Below are 19,843 nucleotides of genomic sequence, written 5' to 3'. Positions count from 1 at the left end.
TGCCTTGCACTGAAATACCTTGAACTGGGAAATAAAACAGTCCAGTGTAGAAACCCCAGTGGAGTCTTTGTGTCTGCTGCCCCTACATCATCAGCTCCTTTTGGACTACAGGTTGGTCACAGGACGTCATGAAACCTTGTGACCTCAGTTCAGTTGTTTTGTTAATCTTTTACACATAGCAAATTGGCACCATTCCTACAATCAAACAACAACATTTGCACAGATTTACCAGCATATGTTCCTTGAATATAGTTTGTTATATTAGGGATTATGTCTGTCTGTCAGGCTAATGTGCTCATTCAGGGTTCTAGTTCTTAGTTCTAGTTTTTTTGATGCTATCCTTCCAGAGGCCTGGTTCCAAAGACATGCATGGGTCTCATGGCACTGTGCAAACTTGTTCTGTTGCTCTTGATGAAGGAACAACTTAAACGTAAACCTTTTCACCTTGTTAGTGGTGTGTACTAAGCTAACCAGGGTCTCTTCTGCAGGGTCTTGCAACTTTAGTTAGGAGACTTTCATGGTGTCTGTTTGGAGAGTACAACGTCAAGAGATCTTAGCGTGGCCAGGTCACACAAGGCCACACGCTTTAAGATCAGAGCAGTGGAAGACCTGCTTTCTCACCTCAGAGGTGAAAGTAGAAAGCAAAGGAAAAATGAAGCAACTGGGATTTTGTCAACCTGGAGTTGGAGGGTGGGCAATCGGCTGTGAGGTCAGTTTCTTGATCACAAATATGCAAATTGTCATAACCATTGATTTTCATTTGCCTTTCTGTGAGTCCATCTGCTTTTTTTGACGGCACCAATATCCACTTTATAAATTTTACTCCAGGGTGATACCTCCTGTCACCATACTGCTTGCATACCGTGTATCCAGCAATTTTTCTCATTGCACTCATTCAGCAGAAAGGTGGTTGCTTCTGGACTCCCAGGGTGCCAAGGTAACACTGTAGGCATGAGGCATGAGATTGCAAGTATGATGCGGTTCAGCTGTTGTATAGCTAGAAGTCATGTGTGAAGTACTGCATATGGCGGTCTCTGTGTGGTAGTAGCTAAAATTTCTTCTAAGAGAGTGTATGACATGTTGTTTTGTTCATGTTTTGATGTGTAAGTTGACAGAGTGGTGAGTTTGCTAAGTAATTGTGTTTATGTGCACTCTCACCGCTTCATTCTGCTGTTTGTGTTTGTGCTACAAGCCACAAGTAAGGGCAGAAAGTGAGAGCGATTTCTCTTCTGTCTGACTGCTCAAAACACACATCATCCCTAAGTGGGCAGTTATAAGCATGTTCTCCGCCATGTTGGAGGCTGTTCAGGGTGTGGGGAAGTGAGCGGCTCACTGAGAAATAAAGAGGGAGTAAACTGAGAAACTGATTTGGATTCAGGCAGCAGATATCAGATCAGCACTTTAGCTAACATTTCAGTTGGAGGGTGTAATGACATTGTCACAATAAGTGGTATTAATTTGGTCCTTAATCCATTTCCTGGAGGATTCAAATGTAGACAGAAAAAAACCCCAGCGTAGGGCAAACAACTGCTAATAAAGACATTCACGCAAGGGTCTTTATGGAGAAGTGTGGCTCCTCAGCGTGATTCAGTCATCAGACAGGTGTAGACAAAGGGGGGGAAGTGATAATGGAAGATAAGATGAAGTCAGACTCATCCTGCTGGGAAATCAGGAAGCTGCAGCAGCCAGCAGAGCTGCAAACCCCAACGTGGAAAAAATGTAGGCTATCAAACATTTTTTACTATTTTTGTATAACGAAAAATGTCTTTGTGAAAGAGTCAGTGTAACTGCAGATGGAAAACAAGTCCTGCTACAATAGTTATATTTTAGCAATGTAAACTAGACATGAATAGTGAAATGGTAATGAATGAATCTATGTAATGCATTTTTTGTAGCACTTTGTGGAAAAAGGCAAATAAGCAGCCCATCCTCGATGATGGAATCTTTATCACCAGATGTGGTTTTCTTAGGGAGTTTTCGGCTTTTGAGTGTTGGCCGGCTTAAAGCCCACAATTCTGAGTGACCACCGGCTGATCCCATTAGCCACTTAGCCAGTGTGGTCACCTAGCAACATCATCCAGAATACATAATTGAGGGTCATTATAAAACATTTCCAGGGGTGACAGATGACAGTTTGAAATGTGGCCGCAGCCTTAATTCTCATTTTAACCAGACACCAATGACATGAATGTGACAATTTTCAAGCCTACAAATGGAGGGAGCACTTTTAGCATCCAAACGCATAATTTCAGATTGAACTGTGGGGGTGATGTGATCATTTTCCCCATGACCAGGACAGCATTGTGCTCACAGCTGAGCGCTAAAGCCAGGCAGGTTGATGTCAGCAGGCTAAACGAGATGCCACAGCCCACTCAAACAGATTGATTTCTTTTTATCTCCACCCACAAGAGAACTGCAGTATATAATAATGACTCAAAACATTGTAATCTGTTATTTCTTTGACTCTAATTGATTAATTTAATATCTTTGTGAGTAACTTCTAAAACTGTTGCTATTGTAATTGTAAATGTATCGAGTTACAAAAATGATATAGTCAGAGAACCATCATGGACTGTGTTATGCATTAAACTTTATTTATTAAACTTTTATTTAGTCTTAAATTCACAATAACCATTGTTATTAATATATCCATGAGTGGAATTTATCAGTTGAACATAACAGTGTATGTCATAAATATAGACTGCAGAAATGCACACCATCTGTGCAACATCATCCACTAGGTCGTGAAATTCTGCTTTGAGGATTCAAATTTTGTTTCTATTTTTTTTTCTTTTAAAGAAATATTTGCAAAATGTGTCATATGAAAGCAAAAATATTTACACAGACTTTAGGCACAATTAACTACATATCGAATGAATGATGCATTTTTATAGGTGGGCTGCTGCTTTCCTTCTTAGTTTAAAATCATGCAAAAAACAAATATATATAAGAAAGGAGAAAATGACTTCTAACAATTGTCTAGACAGACAGACAGATCAAGCTGGAAAGAAGCTGATGGATGAAGAAAACAGAAGAGCAGAGGATGGATGCAGGAAAGAGCAGAGAACTAAGAAGGAGGAAGAGTGGGACAGGTGGTTGGTACAGATGACATACCTGTGAAGGTATATGTAGGAAGGAGGGCAGTAAACTTTCACCAGATTGCTTAACACGATGTTGGAGAGGTCACAATTGTGTGAATTATGTGTACATGTATGAGGACAGCGAGACAATGGTGAGGTAGGAGTGACAGATGGGCTTAAGGTGGCAGTGGGGTTACATCCGGGAGCAGCTACAAGCTCTAGAGGTTGTGATAAGTTTTAATACTTGCGGTCAACCAGGATGTATTAGACAAGGAAGGCTAAATATGGAGCTAACAGGTAGGAGTAAAATAGGAAGACCACAAAGAAGATGTATGCAAGAACTGGAAAAGGGCATGCAGGGGGCTGATTTAATAGAGGAGGATGCTAGAGATGGGGTGAGATGGAGGCAAATGATTTGCAGTGGTAACCCTTAAGGGAGCAGCTGGAAGTAGAAGAGTCTGATGAACGAAAAAGGGAAGAAAGAAGGGACTGTTCAGCATGACATCGTGCCTGACTTCCCTGTTAGCTACACAAAAGCAAAGAATCATAAGAGTCAATTAGTTCATTAGCACCATTTTTGATGGAGTTGTCTGTAGCAGTGCGCTGTAGACAGGTGGTATTTGTTTCCTGTGTATTTTCTGAGTTTCTAGTATTTATAGCAGGTACAGCTGGGCCCTCTCCGCTCTTAACGTTCCCTCTGCTGTGGCAGCCTGAAGGCACAGAGATGCAGCCTTCTTGTGTTTTAAAGGTCAACAATTTGATTCTCTGGCTCGTTGGGGAAAATCTTAGCAGGGAAGTAAAAGAAAATTGCTCTCCTGCTTTTAGGCCAACTGTTGTTTTTCTCTTGAGCTCGGCATTCAGAGCCTACAGTTGTTGAGTGGAGCCGGCAGCAGATTTACATGCAAGAGGGTGTAAAGAAGTGAAGAACTTTCTCTGTTCAGTTTTAACACTAAGAGTTTTTAAAGCAGCCAAATAATCATTTACTATCATCAAATCAAGTGTTTTGATACATTATATCTGAAAAGGTTATGAACATTACAATGTAACATTACAGATAACATGCCTAATAATGCTATAATGAGAAGGTACTGAATCTAAATTTACACATACTCCAAGGTTCAAGGTCAAGCTTCTTTATTTGTCACATGCATAGTTATACAAGTATAACACACATTAACACAGAACATTATATATATCTACATATAGTATATACACTGGGTGAATGTGCAGTAGTAGCAGCAAGCAGGTGAATTCTGTACATTAATATGAATAGATATCTGACTATTTTACAGGATAGACAATATAAACATATTTAAAATTAAAGGAATTGAAATGTACATTGTGCCTTGGTTTAGAGTGTCTGGAAGAGAGTCCTGTCTCAGTCAGTTATAGATGATGTGAGAGGGCGGGTGTGTGTGTTTAGGGCACGGATGGCTTGGGGATAGAAGCTCCTCTTGAGTCTCTCTGTCCTTGCCCGGAAGATGCGGAACCTTCTACCAGATTGCAGAAGTTGGAACAGTTTGTTGCCAGGATGGGACGGGTCCTTCAGTATCTGCGCTGCTCTAGTCCGGCATCTCCTGGTGTAGGTGTCCTGAAGCGGGGGGAGAGCAATCCTGCAGCAGCGTTCTGCTGTACGGATCACTCTCTGGAGAGCTTTTTGGTCCTTCACACAGCTGTTCCCAAACCACGATGTCATGTTCTGTGTGAGGATGCTCTCCACAGCGCCTGTATAGAAAATCCTGAGGATCTTTGGAGAGACCCTGAACTTCCTCAGTTGTCGTAGGTGATACAGGCGCTGCCTAGCCTTTTTGGTCTGGACCTGAATGTGGGCAGCCCATGTCAGGTCTGAGGAGATGTGGACACCAAGATACTTGAAGGACTGCACCCTCTCCACTGGAGCTCCATTGATGATAATGGGCTTGTAGTCTCTGTGCTGACCCCTTCTGAAGTCCACCACCAGCTCCTTGGTCTTGCTGACGTTCAGCTGGAGGTGGTTGTCCTGGCACCACGATGCCAGATTCTTCACTTCATCCATGTAGGCCGCCTCATCGTTGTTGGAGATGGCACCCAACACCACTGTGTTGTCAGCAAACTTCACAATGGTGTTGGAGCCATGGGTGGCCACACAGTCTGAAGTGTAGAGGGAGTAGAGCAGTGGCGAGAGGACACATCCCTGAGGTGCTCCTGTGTTGATGGTGATGCTGTTGGAGAAGCACCTGCCCACCCTCACCACCTGAGTTCTGCCAGTGAGGAAGTCCAACACCCATGCACACACTCCATGATGAATATGAATCACGAATGTGCTTTGCTCCAATATATAACCAGATAAAGTTCACATATAATGTTGTTTTGAAGCAGAAATAAGCAGGCAGACTGTAAATGTGTTTCCTGTTTCACTTAAGTGTTTTTTTACTGCATCGAGTTGTTTCATTGGGTTTAGGTGCACAAATCTCCATACAGGTGCATCATGGGATGGATACCAAGTAGGTTTTTTTTTCTGTTTCATTTACACCCCAATATGACAGACAGCCACAATGAAATACTCTGATTATTGTTACAATGAAATATGAAGTCAGTCTTCCCTTTCTGATCTGTTTTAGAGTCCATGACAGAAGTATAAGCACCAATTCCAGCTACAGTGGCAGTACTTATACTTTTGACTTTATGTGCAAAACATTTTATAACTCAACTGGAGCTCTCCAGCAGAGTTATTGGCCTCTCCACTCTGTGCACTGTAATAGGAGAGACTTATGACGCCCACTCTGCCCTTTCTGGCCTGCCTCTGCAGTCTGGCTTCAGTCTTTACAGACACCGCCAGTCAGAGCAGCTTTAGCTGCTGTTCATCATCTCCCACAGCAGCACTTACTCTGCTCTGCAGCACTTCAGATCTGTTGTTGTAATCGCTGTCACTCACGACCTCTTATTGGCTGAACACCAATGAGTCAGTTATAGATTTAATGTAAAACTAAGAGCAAACTATGAATGCACAACTAAAGCAGCAATAAAAATGCTGAACCTATTACCAAAGTGCAAGTTGTGCAAGCTACTGTGTATGCATGCCATGTGTGTTAATTTAGACACATAATTTTCTTTGTTCATCAATGATTAGTGGCTTTAAACACAATACTTTTAAGTTAGAAAACCACCACATCATCCTACCAAAGTGGCTTCTTGACCAAACCTGCCAACAAGCATGGAACCCTCCCTTATCCCTCACCCCGACAGTAGCTCTCTGATTCAACAGAAAACAAATCTGCTGTTGCTGTGATGCAGAAAACTGTGGTTAGGTAGTTCAACAGGTTAGAAATAAATAAATGAGTCTTTCCTTTTGGATTCCAACATAGAAAGCTATGTTAAATAGATCTGTTCAGTAGTCTGAAGGGAATGAATGATGTGACGAGCAGGATGCACGAGCAGACAGGACGCAAAACCGAAACCTTTTATGATAGCACGTGCTAAAGAGTTGAGCCTCACACAGGACAAGTAAAGAAAATAGTACAGAGTTTTGTAGAATTAGCAGTTAGCTCCATTTATCTGCTTAAAATTCATATTGCTGTGAACTGTTTTGAATTAAAGGAAGTAATGTGAGTGAACTTCCCCTTAACTTGGGCCCATCTCACCCTTAACCTTAACCAGTTCTATCTTATAACTAGTTGTGTCTTACAATGTGTAACATGACCCAGACCTCCTCCTGAAACCTTTTATTTTCTTTTATAATCTGTCCTATAGATATGTAAGCCTCAGTAACCACACACTAACAATTCATATCACGCTTTCGTTGTTGATCCTTTTATCTTGAAAAGTGAGATTCTTCATCACCTCATAGCTTCACAGTATATTTGAAAAAGTATGGCTCAAGATTGGCTGCCTGAATAACATGTTTCATTTCTACCACTGTGAGTTTCATAAAAAAGCCTAAAAGTGTCTCAGAACGACTACAGTGAACTTTGCTCCTCCTCTGCAGACTGAACTGACAGAGGCAGAGCAGCCAGGCAGGAACGCACGGGCATCATGGCCACAATTATGACAGGTCCTCAGCTAACACAAGAGATTTTCTTCAGTTTATGGACCGCAAATAAGAACTGCAGCATCAGCAAAAGTATTGATTTCCACACACCTTCAGTAAGACTACCTGCACTGCCGAGTTTCATCTCTCTGCCTCCAGTTAGATTCTACTTTTTTCCCTATTTTCTGTCAAATTTGATTCAAGGACACCTCTACCTACCTTTTCTGAGCACTCATTAAAAGCTGCCCTCACACTCGCAAAGTCTCTATGCAGTCAGCCTTCCCACAAAGGGCTTATCCTAATTGTGCGTAGCCTTTTTCTAACCTTTATCTTTCTAAGGAAAGTCAGTGCGAGCATGCCTGCTGTCGTTCACTGGCCTGCTTCATATTCACATTTGGGAACTGCCCAAAATTGCTGAACAGCATTAACTCCAGTCAGCCAGCTGTGGAGCAGCAGCTCTGGAGTTCATCGTGGAAGTTGTCGAGCGATGGTGGAAGAAAGGAGGGGTTAGTCATTGATTTTCCCAGCCACTGATCTACACTTCCAAAGCCGCCAGCTGTTCCCTTTAGGCTTCTGCTGCCCTATCATAATGGCATGACAAATGGGCCAATGAAAAATGTAGAAGTTCAGTAAAATTCAGTGACCATCATTGCAGTTATCATTGCTGCCCATGCCACAGGGAGCACAGTTCACCCGAACAAATTATGCATTACAAAAATGGTGCTGCACCCCTCAGCTTTTCCAATTTTTTTTTCTATGCTTTTAAAAGGATGTTAAAAAGTTCACCAGATTAGTTTTTTCTTACATCGAGCAGCTCTCTGTGGAACACAGGCCCTCGTCTTCTTTGGTAAACCAGTTTAACTCTGAGCTACAGCAGCATAGTAGTAACATGAGGGACTGACTTCATCCCACACTGCAATAAAAGAAGAAGGAAAAGATGCACAAAAAAGAGCGATCAAGACTAAATATTACAAAGTTTATCCACAGTAATATAATTCTGCATAAAACTATATAACTATATGACTATAACAGTACGACCGTGGTTCAAGGGGTTGGGAATCTCATCTGGTAACCGAAAGGTTGCCGGTTCGATCCACAGCTCTGTTTGTCTTGGTCGTTGTGTCCTTGGGCAAGACACTTCACCTACCGCCTACCGGTGATGGCCAGAGGGCCCGATGGCACGATATGGCAGCCTCGCTTCTGTCAGCTGTGGCTACAACTGTAGCTGTAGCTGCCTCCACCAGTGTGTGAATGTGAGAGTGAATGAATAGTGGAATTGTAAAGCGCTTTGAGGGTCTCAAAAAGCACCATATAAATGCAATCCATTATTATTATTACAAAGAAGGCAAAACTGAAAAGAGATGTTTCCCTGATCATCATCATGGAGCAGAGGAATCCTCTTGCAACAAATTTAGTGCAGTACTGAGGGAATATACTGGGAATATCCAGTGAGGCCTAGACTAGAGACCTGTTTACTCAGGGCTAGTAACAAACTGGGGACCTCTGTGTATTTTAGTAACCTTCTCGTGGGTCTGTGTTTTGTTCGCAGGATAATCTCTTTTGCTCAAAATTACTGACATCTATGGTTGGAAGCTAAAAGTTCAAACATTCGTTCAGGCTTCTGTGTATTTACAGGCAGTGTGAGGATATGATGATCTGCGCCTTGCTGATCCCACAGGTCGGGACAAGTACAGTATATAAAGAGACGAGACAACGAGACTCCAGTTCCATTCAGTGCAAAAGAACAACAATAAATATAGGAAGAGTAAGAATGAATTTATATGTCTATAATCTCAATTTACAATTGAGATTTAAAGTGACTTTGAAGTGGTTTAAAATCCAACATACAGCTTTACAATCTCGTCCTTCTTCCAGATCTCTCTTTCCTTCAGGTTGTGTCCTTGCTCATGAGTCTCCACGAGCGACCGCAAAGGGGAATCCTTGGGTGTGAAAATATTATCTATCGATAATCACTCCATCCTCCTGTCAAAATGTGGTCACTTCTGATTGGCTGCCATGTAAGCAGTTAAGTGCCAGCCAAAATGTGACCTTGACAGCTTTAAAAGCAGAGCTGAGATGCAATGGATGAGACCACTGTGGGCGCTTCCCCCTGTTATATACAGTCTGGTGTTTATAATCAAAAGAAGCCTTTGATTTGGATCGGAGATTTGAGATTGATGTCTGTGATCTGGACAAACTATGTTAATCAGTGGTGGAAGTGTTGCTTTTATGAATTATGGGCATGACAGATTTGCACAAGATTCTGATCAGTGATGACCACAGCATGTTTGACTAATAGCAAGAGGTCCCAAATGCTAGTCCTGTTCAAATAGCACTTACGTGGAGGTGTCCCATTCTGGCTCCTTAGGCAGTCCGCTCAAATGACCTCTTTTTGTTCGTCTGAAAACAAAATTGTCAAAAATTTGCTTTGATTGTGAATTTTAAGAAAACTAAGAAGATTTAAGAAGCAATGCAGCCAAAGTGGGAGAGTGAAGGATGGAAGGGAAGAGGAAAGCTGGATTACAGATGGACGAATATATCAACTATTGATGATAGACTAGACTAGATAGACTCGCACTATACGTCTGCACCAGCGGCACACCACTTTGGTGACATCCTTAGGTTTACCTCTTTTGCCTGGTTTAAAGCCAAAGAAATCCCAAATTGGTGACTTTATATTTCTTTAGTGCTGTCAGCGTTAACTCGCCGTCATGATTGACTAACACGATTAACAATTAACCCATCTGGAGACAACAATCCCTGAGATGTCTCTGTCAACGCATTTCAGCAGTTTGTCCAAATTCTGTGCATTCTGCGCTCCAGATGGGTTGAGACCATGTTTGGACTTCTTCCATCAAAAAGTCTGCGCATGCACAAATATGTTGCCCAATTGGTGATTGTTGGACTGACGATTGCTGGTTGGAAAATCTTTACATATCACCCAACCCTAGACAGAGTGGAAAGCTGCTTTCAGGGCACGATCAAATCCGTGTGTTAACTATGCTGGCTTCCTGCTCTGTGTCTCCTCCTATTCTGACCTGTTTTATCTCATTTATTTTTCATCTCCACGTAGTTTTTCAGTACGTCCCACAGATCTAAATTTGACAGTGGGCAAGTGGGCAATATAGACGGGAGGAGGAGGGGAGAGGAAGTTGTATTTTTGCAGTACTCCCCCCTCCTTTTCAGCTCTGCCCCGGGGCAGGAATAACCTGACCAGCTTTCTCCTTCACCTCGTTCACTTACTGTCCCTCTCTCTTTCTCACACATGCACACACAAACTCACTCGTGCACTCGAAGGATTATGGGTCCAGTGAGAGATCAACCTCAGTCAGCACCAGGAAATGAATCTATTGATTCTTCCTCCTTTAATATTCTCTTCCGCTCCTTTTTTTCGCTTTCTGGGCTATTCCACCAGTGTGTGTTTGTGTGTCTGCATGAAAAACTATATGTGGGTGCGCGAATTTGAATTTGTGTGTGTGCTAGCTTTCTAATTACCATCCTGCCTGGCTCTCAAAGGAGAGATTAAAGAAGAGAGAGAGAGGTAGAATAGAAAATTAGAAAGCTGGATGGAGGGGGCGATAGGAGAGGCACAGATTGCTGCAGTGCCGTGAATGAGAAGATGTTTCTTTGACTCAGCTGATACAGAGATATGTAGATAGAAGTGAGGAAGGAAGAGAGCAAGGTTTGAGGAAACGACAGCTGATCATATTCTGCTGAGATGATGAGGCATTAGCTTTCCTCTTTTACAACTCACTCCCTTTTCTCATTTTTCTGCCTTCTCCCATTTTCAGTGCACAGACCTTTTCAAAGTCACTGTAATGTCATCTTCTTTCTCTCTCTCTCCTCCCTCTTTCCGTCATATCACCTCTGCATACTTCCCTCCTGCCCTTCCACATCTATTCTTTTTCCTCCCTCTGTCCTCCCTCCATCAGCCAAATGTCACTTTGTCCCACCGGGTCTCCAGTTAGAAATCATCTGGTATAGAAGATGACAGCGGGGGCTTTTAGGCTGAGATCACATCAGAAAGGTTTTCTCTCATGCTCACACTCAGAGCTGAGCTTGCAGTGTCACTGCCACAGACAGCAGAGCGACAAATGTATCATCCTCAATGCTAGAAATTTAGAAAGCATAATTTCCGTCATTTATGTATCTGAGATGGGCTGGAGGGAGCTGAAATATCTTATGACAGAGTATGAATAGAAAGTAATAATCTTTGAGAAAGATGTTTGTATTAAACAGATTTTTAGTGCAGTTTGCTTTTCATCTAGCCTCGCCAACATGCCAGAGCTTGTTTCGAGCTAAGAGATAACCACGAAATGAACACTGACTTCCTGTCAGCCTGATCTGCACTTCAAAATGAACTTCAAATTTTACATTTTTTGTTTAATACACTCTAAAACATCTAAAACGTTTAGCTCCTGTGATATGAATCAACATTTTCCAGTTCTTTAATCCCTTGAAGCACATAAAGAAAACATATGCTATGTATATAACTGGCACACATGTAACCATATAAACCAACTGATTCAACTTCATATGAAATTATATATCTGGTTTATTGATGACACATGGCTCTGTGGCACAGTGGATGGTGTGTTGGACTTCAGAGGAAGTTGTGCAAAGTTCCCACGTTACTAGCAAACACTAAAAGCAGGGTCTTTATCAGCATCTATCAAGCATGGAGTCTGGCACCTTGCAGCAAGAAGGTCCCGGGTTCCAGTCCACCGTCTGGCCAGTTCCTTTCTGTGTGGAGTTCTCATGTTCTTCCCCTGTGTGTGTGGGTTCTCTCCAGGAACTCCGGCTTCCTCCCACAATCCAACGACATGCAGTTTGTGTGCTGGCTTAACTGGTCGTTCTAAAATGCCCACAGGTGTGACTGGTTGTCTGCTCCGCCCCCTGTGACCCTGAATTGGATAAGCATCTGGCAGTTAATCATTGCACATCTGATAAAATGAAGCTGTTGGCTTGCATGAATTTGGGGCTAAAAAGCTGTTTCCATACCTCGAGCACTACCGCTAACAGAGACCTGCTGCTGCATACAGTTTTACATCCCCATCTCTTTCAGCCTGATGACCGATGACCAGCTTGGACTGTAAATAGTGACCTCCATCTATATGTCATATCTTCAGCTTGTCTTGCATCCATATCAGTTTCCCCACCAGATTTCTGTGACACTCGTTTTCAGCCAGTTACAGCCCCTTATACAAATAATGCTGTGAAGCCATGACCATGTTCCACACACTTTCTGCTTCCCAGACAAACATTTCATTATGTTTTAAGTATTTTTCATGTTTTCTGACCACTGCTTTTGCCTGCTGCTTGTAAGGCTCATAAATTACATGGGTTTTGTATTCTGTACTGTTTCTTGGCCTTTGCCTGCTCCTTTGCTTCCTGGTTTGTTTTGTGGACATTTATTTTGCGGTCTGTCAGATCTTCAACCTTTGAGTCTGCTTCTTGTTCGAGCTGGGTATACTTTTCTTCTGTACTTTCATCTGTCGTCCCCTACACACATTTAACGCACATCTTGTATCTTTACCCATTATCTCCTGACCTCGTTCACCTGCCTTCACCAAACGCAGCCGTCCCTCCTGCACACGTCTCCATGTTCTTACACAAACCCATCCTGAGCCCACTTTGACCTTTTTCCACTAATGATGCCTACTGTCGTTCCTGCCGCTCGTCTCTGTGGTTCTCCGTCAGTCTCTTGACTCGTTTTGCATCCATCCAGATCAAGCAACTTGTATTCAGCCTTTTTTTTAAGTAGCATGAATACATTTTTTAAGATCAGATCACAAACTTTTTTGTGTACCGGTCAGTTTTTTTACACTTAGCTTGTTAGGTCTGATCATCATCCATTCGTCTGTGTGATGTCAAACACACATTTTTGTGTACTGGCTTGTGAATAAGTCATGGTCTAAAAGGTTTCCTTCCCTTCATCTCTACAAAGAAGCTCCTCACGCTCATTCTTCTTGTCTCCCTCATTTCTTCTCCTACACTTCGTTGGCTCTCATCTGTCTTTTTTGTCTCCTGTGCTCGTTTTTGTCCCTTATTGATATTCAGAGAATGAAAGGAAATGAAAGTGAGGACATACAGCGAGATCTTGACCTTGTTTGAGTTTTGAAGGGAATTAGCTGTATGTATTTTATAGCTATAGTGGAATCAAGTTTTCAAAAACTGAAATCATTTGAAAATAGAGATTTAACTTATGTCAGGTGTAAACTTTGATTTTGGGACTTGTATAACACACACATGAAATTGTACTGTATTTGATCATCGATTGATTCCCATAAAGCCCGGTGTTAATGGATTATGGGATCGTTGCAGAGCCCTTGTCTTCTTCCATCGGCTCAGATCGCTGACAGCCTGCCAGGTGGTTCCCTCAGGTGCAGTGCTAATTGTGTAGCTCTGACTCACTGCTATCAATTACACACTTGGCTTGTTGGCCAGCTCGCACACCCTGTAGGCTTTTGTATTTTTACACCTGTGCCCAGGAAGCCGTTTTTGGCATGTTCCCCTCACGCGTCTGCGGTTTATGTGGCGATAAAGTGCCGGACATTTCACGAGATGTGTGGATGTTTGTTTGGATTCCAGACTCTGAGGAATTTCAGCAAAACAGAGTAATACTATTTTCCGCAGCCTCTCCTTTTGGGCCACCGCACGTTTATTTTCGGATGCCTGCCTGTTTTGGTGCATCGTATCTATGAACTCAGGCCTACTTTGAAAATTAGATTTTTCAAAATTAGTTTTTCAAAGTAGGCCTTTGAAAAGGACCTTAATTAAAATACCTTAAAAAGCATTTATACTTTCATCCTTTTGCAAGGACATGCTCATTATACATCTGTTAGCAAACTTCACTTTCTTCCAAAAGAACACATGCAGTATGAACCTTGTCTAATCTGTCAGTCTTTAGTTAAAGCCAGTTTATCTGTGGTTATACTGCATGACATGATATTTTAAAGTAAGATATTAAATGTACAACATAATCACTTGTCCTTTGTAAGGGGTGGATAATATTGTTATGTTGTTCTTCTACAGATGTAAATAAAATCAAGGATATTGCATAAGTATGTACAAAAGAAATTGTTTCCAAATGTTTCCAAACTAACTTTGGGCATGTTTGCCAAAATCGTTTGAATATGGTATATTTTTAGATTCCTTTTCCAGTATGAAGTGCAGAAATATATACTGCTGTATATTTTTAAACTATTGTGTATATGAGTGTATATTGTTAAACATCTTAGGAAATAAATCATTCATCATGCCTGTTGTGCATAGATGGATGGATGCAAAGTCTTGACCTCGATTCAGGAAACAAACCTTCCTGCAAAAGTAAAAAAAAACAAAGGTTCATATTCTCACCATTTAAGATTGGAGCATAAAGTGAGCAGAGGCTTTTAGCTATTTCATACATATAGAAAGTGAACATGGAGCGGTTGATATGAAATGTAACCCTCGAGATGGGCTGGATTTAGTGTCACATCTCATAAAAAATCCAGAGGAGCTCCATTTCATTTGGTTTGCGGCCACTGCATTATTCACAAAGCTACCACGAACAGAAACAGAGGCAGCACTTCTCTAAATCGTGTATTCAACATTATTCATATCATTATTACCATTACATTATTCAAAACCCTAAATGATACATGTATCCACGAGAACATATTTAATCTGCTATTATCTGGGATCTTTTCTCGGTTTCATTTTGTGGGATCCTAACTTGTTCTCTGCCTGAGGGAAGGGTAAAATAAAATGTAAAGCTCGAGTATAAAGAATAACCTTGAGTGGCTGTAAGCTCCAAATGCAGCGATTCATTTTATTTGAGTTCTTAATACCTCCGCAGACATTTAAATGCAGTGGGAAGTTTTATTTATACAAGGACACAAAGTTTCTGTGTGTATCCTAAACAAGTCGAGTTCTTTATTGTTTGCTTTCATTGTTCAAAAAAAGAAACCGCTATAAACTGAATTTATATTTCTTAAAATTAAGCCTTTTCTGCAGCTTTATGTCTGAATGATCAAGTCACGAGCACGCTGTGTGCATGTTGTCACAGGACTGGAACTGTGGGCTTTCAAAATGTGGTGTTGTTCAGCTCACTCAAACTCATGATTGTTTCCGAGAATCACAAGAACAGAATTTAAATGAGAAAACAAGCTCATGATGTCCACACTAGTAACACAGAAGTAAACACAAACTATTACAAAAGCATCAACGATGCTGCTTCATTGAAGGAAAGGGGTTGTTGTGAAAAGCTGCAGTTCCTTTTGTGTCCACTTGAGGGTGTCTCAGAAAGTGAGTCAACTGAAACCCTCAACACTCATTTATAGTTTAGTACAAAGTACAGTTTGGATAGTTTCCCTCTTTATAACAACTGTAAAGATGGTGATTTTATTATGCTCCCAGCTGAGTACTGTTCAGTCCTAAAATTACAGCTGTGGTGAGCATTTCAATGAAATAATCTGACAAATAATATGACCTGCTGTGAGTCACAGCACATATTTATCTTTAAATATCCACAGAGAGCACAAACGATGCCGTTTATGTTTCATTAATTTACAGCGGTGCACACCTCTCCGCACACTAAATCAGTATTTTACTCATAACACCAGAGGATGTTTAAGAGTCTTATAAAAGGAGATTAAAAAATAATGAGAGCTTTAGAAGCAAGTAGAAATATTTCAAATTTACTGTGTATGAGTCAGACTCCAGAAAGGCTCCATTTCCTCTAATGCAACTTGACTACATCTATCTCTGTGCCTGATGAAGATCATGTTCTCATCTTTCAAATGTCCTCACCCACTTCAATACGTTTATGTTTGGTCATTAAACCCTGACATGACATCACCACGACATCGTCATGGATATTTTCTCAAGCTATACGAAGCTCCTCGAGACCCAGAGACATTATACAGCAAAGAATCTGAGTAAGGGAGGGAGTGTTTCAAAAATGAATAGCACCGAGAAGGTAAAGAAATGTAAAACCTGCTGTTTTATTGGCTGCAGTGAGCCTGAAACTCAAAGAGAGAAAAATTCTTTGTATATGACAAAAGGGAAGTTAATACAGTCTTTTAAATTAGAAGCTTTTTATTCATACCGAGCCAGTTCACACCAACAGTTAACGACAGTCAAGCTGCTTGTTGTAAGGTAGAGTTGCAAACACGAGTGGGGAAACTACAACCATCACACAGTCTCCTGAAGAATGCAAACAAGGGACAGAACAAAACCAGAAATACGGGAAAGATGAGGAAAAAGTTAAAGGCATGCAGAGTACACATTTTTTATTGTGCAGACTCAGTACAATCGACGGTACTCCATTAATAATTTAACATCCATTGCTGGTGTGCTTATGGGAGCAAACCATCGACATCAGCCTCACTGAATTGTTTGCAGTTGAGGTCTTTGGGTTGTGTTTTCTTTTATCTTCTTGCTGGCAAACAGTGATACTATGAATGCTGTCAGTGGCTGGTTATTGAACATCGCAGCCGTAGCACAGGGCGGAGCGTCCACAGAGATGCTCTGCTCACTGTCTATAAGGACGTTCTTGAGTTGAAAAATGTTCGATAATGTTCATCAATGCTCATCAAGAGAAGCTTTCCAGTGCTGCAAAAACTCTGCTTGGCATTGGTGTTATCTGTCCTGTGGGAATTCATGAAATATTGCTTAACACATTTTATAAAACAGAAAGTTTTTGTTTGGTTGTTTTTTGGTTGTTGTTTTTTTAAATTAGCTGATGTGTGGAGACTGAAGGGTTATTGGAACCTGCTTATAGTAGAGAGGTTCGGAAAAATAAACTATGAATTATTCATTCATTAACATGAAATACAAATTACGAAAAAGAAAGTTTTCCCAGAATGACATGTGCATTATCTCATAGATGGAGGTTATTAAGAAAGCTTCATTTCTTTCTCATTTGTTCAATTTTTTTCAGCTGCAGGCTTGGCCTCCTCATTCCTCTGAGCCACACTGAGAATGGAACTGCCAACCTTGACACCATTGCTGTCTAAATTTCATTCTGGCTCTGTTGAAGCTCCGGTTCAAACCTTGACTTCACCTCACAAAAACCCGGCCACAGGCGCTAATAGTAGCTGCACATTTATTCTTTCTGAGAGAGCACCTCAGGCGCTCATTTAACCACGAGTCTGACCCAGAACGCCGCAGCACTTATAGACCAGACGTCTATAATAGACCAGTTGCCTCTCTTGAACACACACACAAATGGCCACATACTGTATCATTTCCTTTGTATCTTTTCTCTGAAACACACACGCAGGCACATTCGGACACAACAGTAGACTCACAATGCCCACAGGGTCGGGACAGACTTTATAATTCCACTCCTTGTCTCGTCACCTCTGCTCCAGTGTTGATAAATAGGAACTGCCCTGCGCCACCTGACACCTGAATAATATATACGCCACACAGGCAGACCCACAGGAACACACAGGCAAAGGCATTTACAGGCGAGCACACGCACTTGCGGGGGCGACAGAGGACTGAGCACAGCTACTGGCACAAATGAAAACACAAGCTCTGGCTCTTTCATTCTGTTTTCTTGGCCATAATCATAATTATTACTGCTACAGCTGGCTGTGCAAGTCCAAAACGTCAAAGCCGCATGAACCCTTTGAAAGTTTTACTTTCACTTTAGCTCTGCTCTCTAAAACGATAAAGCTGGATATTGTTTTTATAGTGAGGAATTCTACAGCTCATGATCCCTATAGAGGACAGGAAGCTGGTTGATTTTGGACAAAGTGGTGGAATTTAATAACATTTGTTGTTTTTGTACAGTTGGTTACTGCATATAATCATCATTATGTGCAGTCATAGACATACTAATCTTAAAATACTAATCTTACAGGGATTAATCAGCTGTAGTTGATAGCATTGAGTCAGGGATTAATCATTTATCTTATTTCTAATCACACATAAGAATAATGTCTAAATAAACAGATTAGATAATTGCATCCTTTAGGTAACACAATATTCCAGTGATTACCTCAGGCCATAGTGGATTAGCCAAAGCACCGATGATGACGTCCCCTCTGCGGTAAATAGGGCCTCAAACCTGTCCCTAACTGATGAGGTGATGCAAAGAAAGTACAGGGGCCACAGTCTTCTCTGCAACTGGGAATTGTCACCATTAATTCTACAAAGTGGTTTTATCTGAGGTTGTTTGATGAAAATGGGTGAATGCTGCTGGATTATTTGCTGATGCTTATCAAGAGAGGGTCAGGTTTTATGGAACAAAGAATAATGAAAGCCTTAAAAGCTGTGACACTGCACCAAGTGTTTTTGGTTCATTTCACCATCTATAATTATAACACACCTCTTTCTGTATCCTTGTCCTTAAGTCTGTCTGCATGTGTGTGTGTGTGTGTGTGTGTGCGTGCGTGCGTGCGTGCGTGTGTAAATCTTTTTGTCTACTGTTTGCAGTAATCTGAGTGTTTCAGAGGGTGGCCTATTTACAGCTCGTATGTTTCTCTATTCAGTCTCCGTTCCACCAATAATATCTCACAGTCTCTCTGCAGCAGGAATACTTTATTTTTTTCCTTCATCACTAAATGTACTCATATTGATATCAGAACAGGCCATCACCTTAGGGTGGCAAACATTTTGAAATTCTTTACTGCTTCTTCTTTACAGACTTTTGTATCACTCTATGAAAACACTGCTGCAATTTCTTGTCCGTAGTTGGTTTTTGGAAAGTATTTTTTCTCTTCATGTTATGCTGTGGACATCGAAGCTGCAGCTGTCACTGCTGTTAAAAGTGTTTTTAAAAGTTGTTCTCATCTCAGCGCGTCTGATTCTGCAATTCTGACAGATGCTGCTGGTGTTGCAGAGATACTCACAAGGTCTCCCACAGATGCAGTGTGCGCTGAAAGATAATGGTTCTCCTGTGACGAGCAAATAAATTCATAATTCAAAAAAGGGAAATGCTTTGTTTCACTTTTTTGTTTCCTTTTAACTTGTTGTTTGGTTAGATTTAGAAGCCCAAACTATTTGGTTACAGTCAGGAACTGACTGTGATTTGTCTTAAAGTACTCACACAACAGCTTTTCCTGTGCATTGAAAGTGTTGCCAAGAGGTCCTAAGTGTTCATATGTGACAAGATGGGAATGACAGACCATAGCCTCTGGTGTGTCACAGCGCTAATGCAAAAGGACACACTGAGCGTGTCGGTGAGAGGCATAGCATTATTTGACCCTGGGAATCACAACAGACTGGTTTTTCTCACTGGTTTGGATGCTATGGAAAAAACATTCACGTAACACTACAAACTAGTGTGTGAGCACAATCTCCAAATAGCACAGATGGGTGTGTTTAGATTTACAAAAGTTGTGCTGTTTTCTAAACACAGGTGCAAACAGTTCATTTTAATATAACATGTCTGATTTGCCAAGAGCCCCGCAATTTATAGGAGGGTCATAGACTAAAAGATGATATTCATCTTTTAGTTTTCTCTAAGTCACAGTCGTATGTGTGTATGTTAAATGTAGGTTCAAGGTGGCAGTCTGGCAGACAGAGTTATTATAATGGAAACAGGCTTCAGTAATTGACAGGCTCCGATGCACGACTCTAAACCCTGCAACAGTATTTTAAGATTGTATTCTTTAGCATTCCGGTATTAAGAGGAATTGAATTCCTTTGAGGGATAAAACAAAGCGGAAATTATTGACTGACAAAAGTTTACTTCTATACTCTGCAGCTACTGGTGATAACAGTACCACCACAGATTTCATGGAGTCACACGTGTGTGTGT

The 19,843-nt window shown here is 41.3% G+C and overlaps 1 protein-coding gene across 3 annotated transcripts in view; it reads left to right on the top strand.

Annotated features, from left to right (window-relative positions):
* The window catches only part of LOC102192222 (leucine-rich repeat and fibronectin type III domain-containing protein 1-like protein), a 394,097-nt gene that overhangs the window by 351,742 nt on the left and 22,512 nt on the right, over positions 1 to 19,843 (top strand). The gene's annotated exons all lie outside the window — the stretch shown is intronic.

The sequence above is a fragment of the Pundamilia nyererei genome, unplaced genomic scaffold, assembly GCF_000239375.1.
Source record: "Pundamilia nyererei isolate P.nyererei 1_Seehausen unplaced genomic scaffold, PunNye1.0 scaffold00076, whole genome shotgun sequence".
Taxonomy (NCBI): domain Eukaryota; kingdom Metazoa; phylum Chordata; class Actinopteri; order Cichliformes; family Cichlidae; genus Pundamilia; species Pundamilia nyererei.
This window is presented reverse-complemented; position numbering and strand designations above follow the sequence as displayed.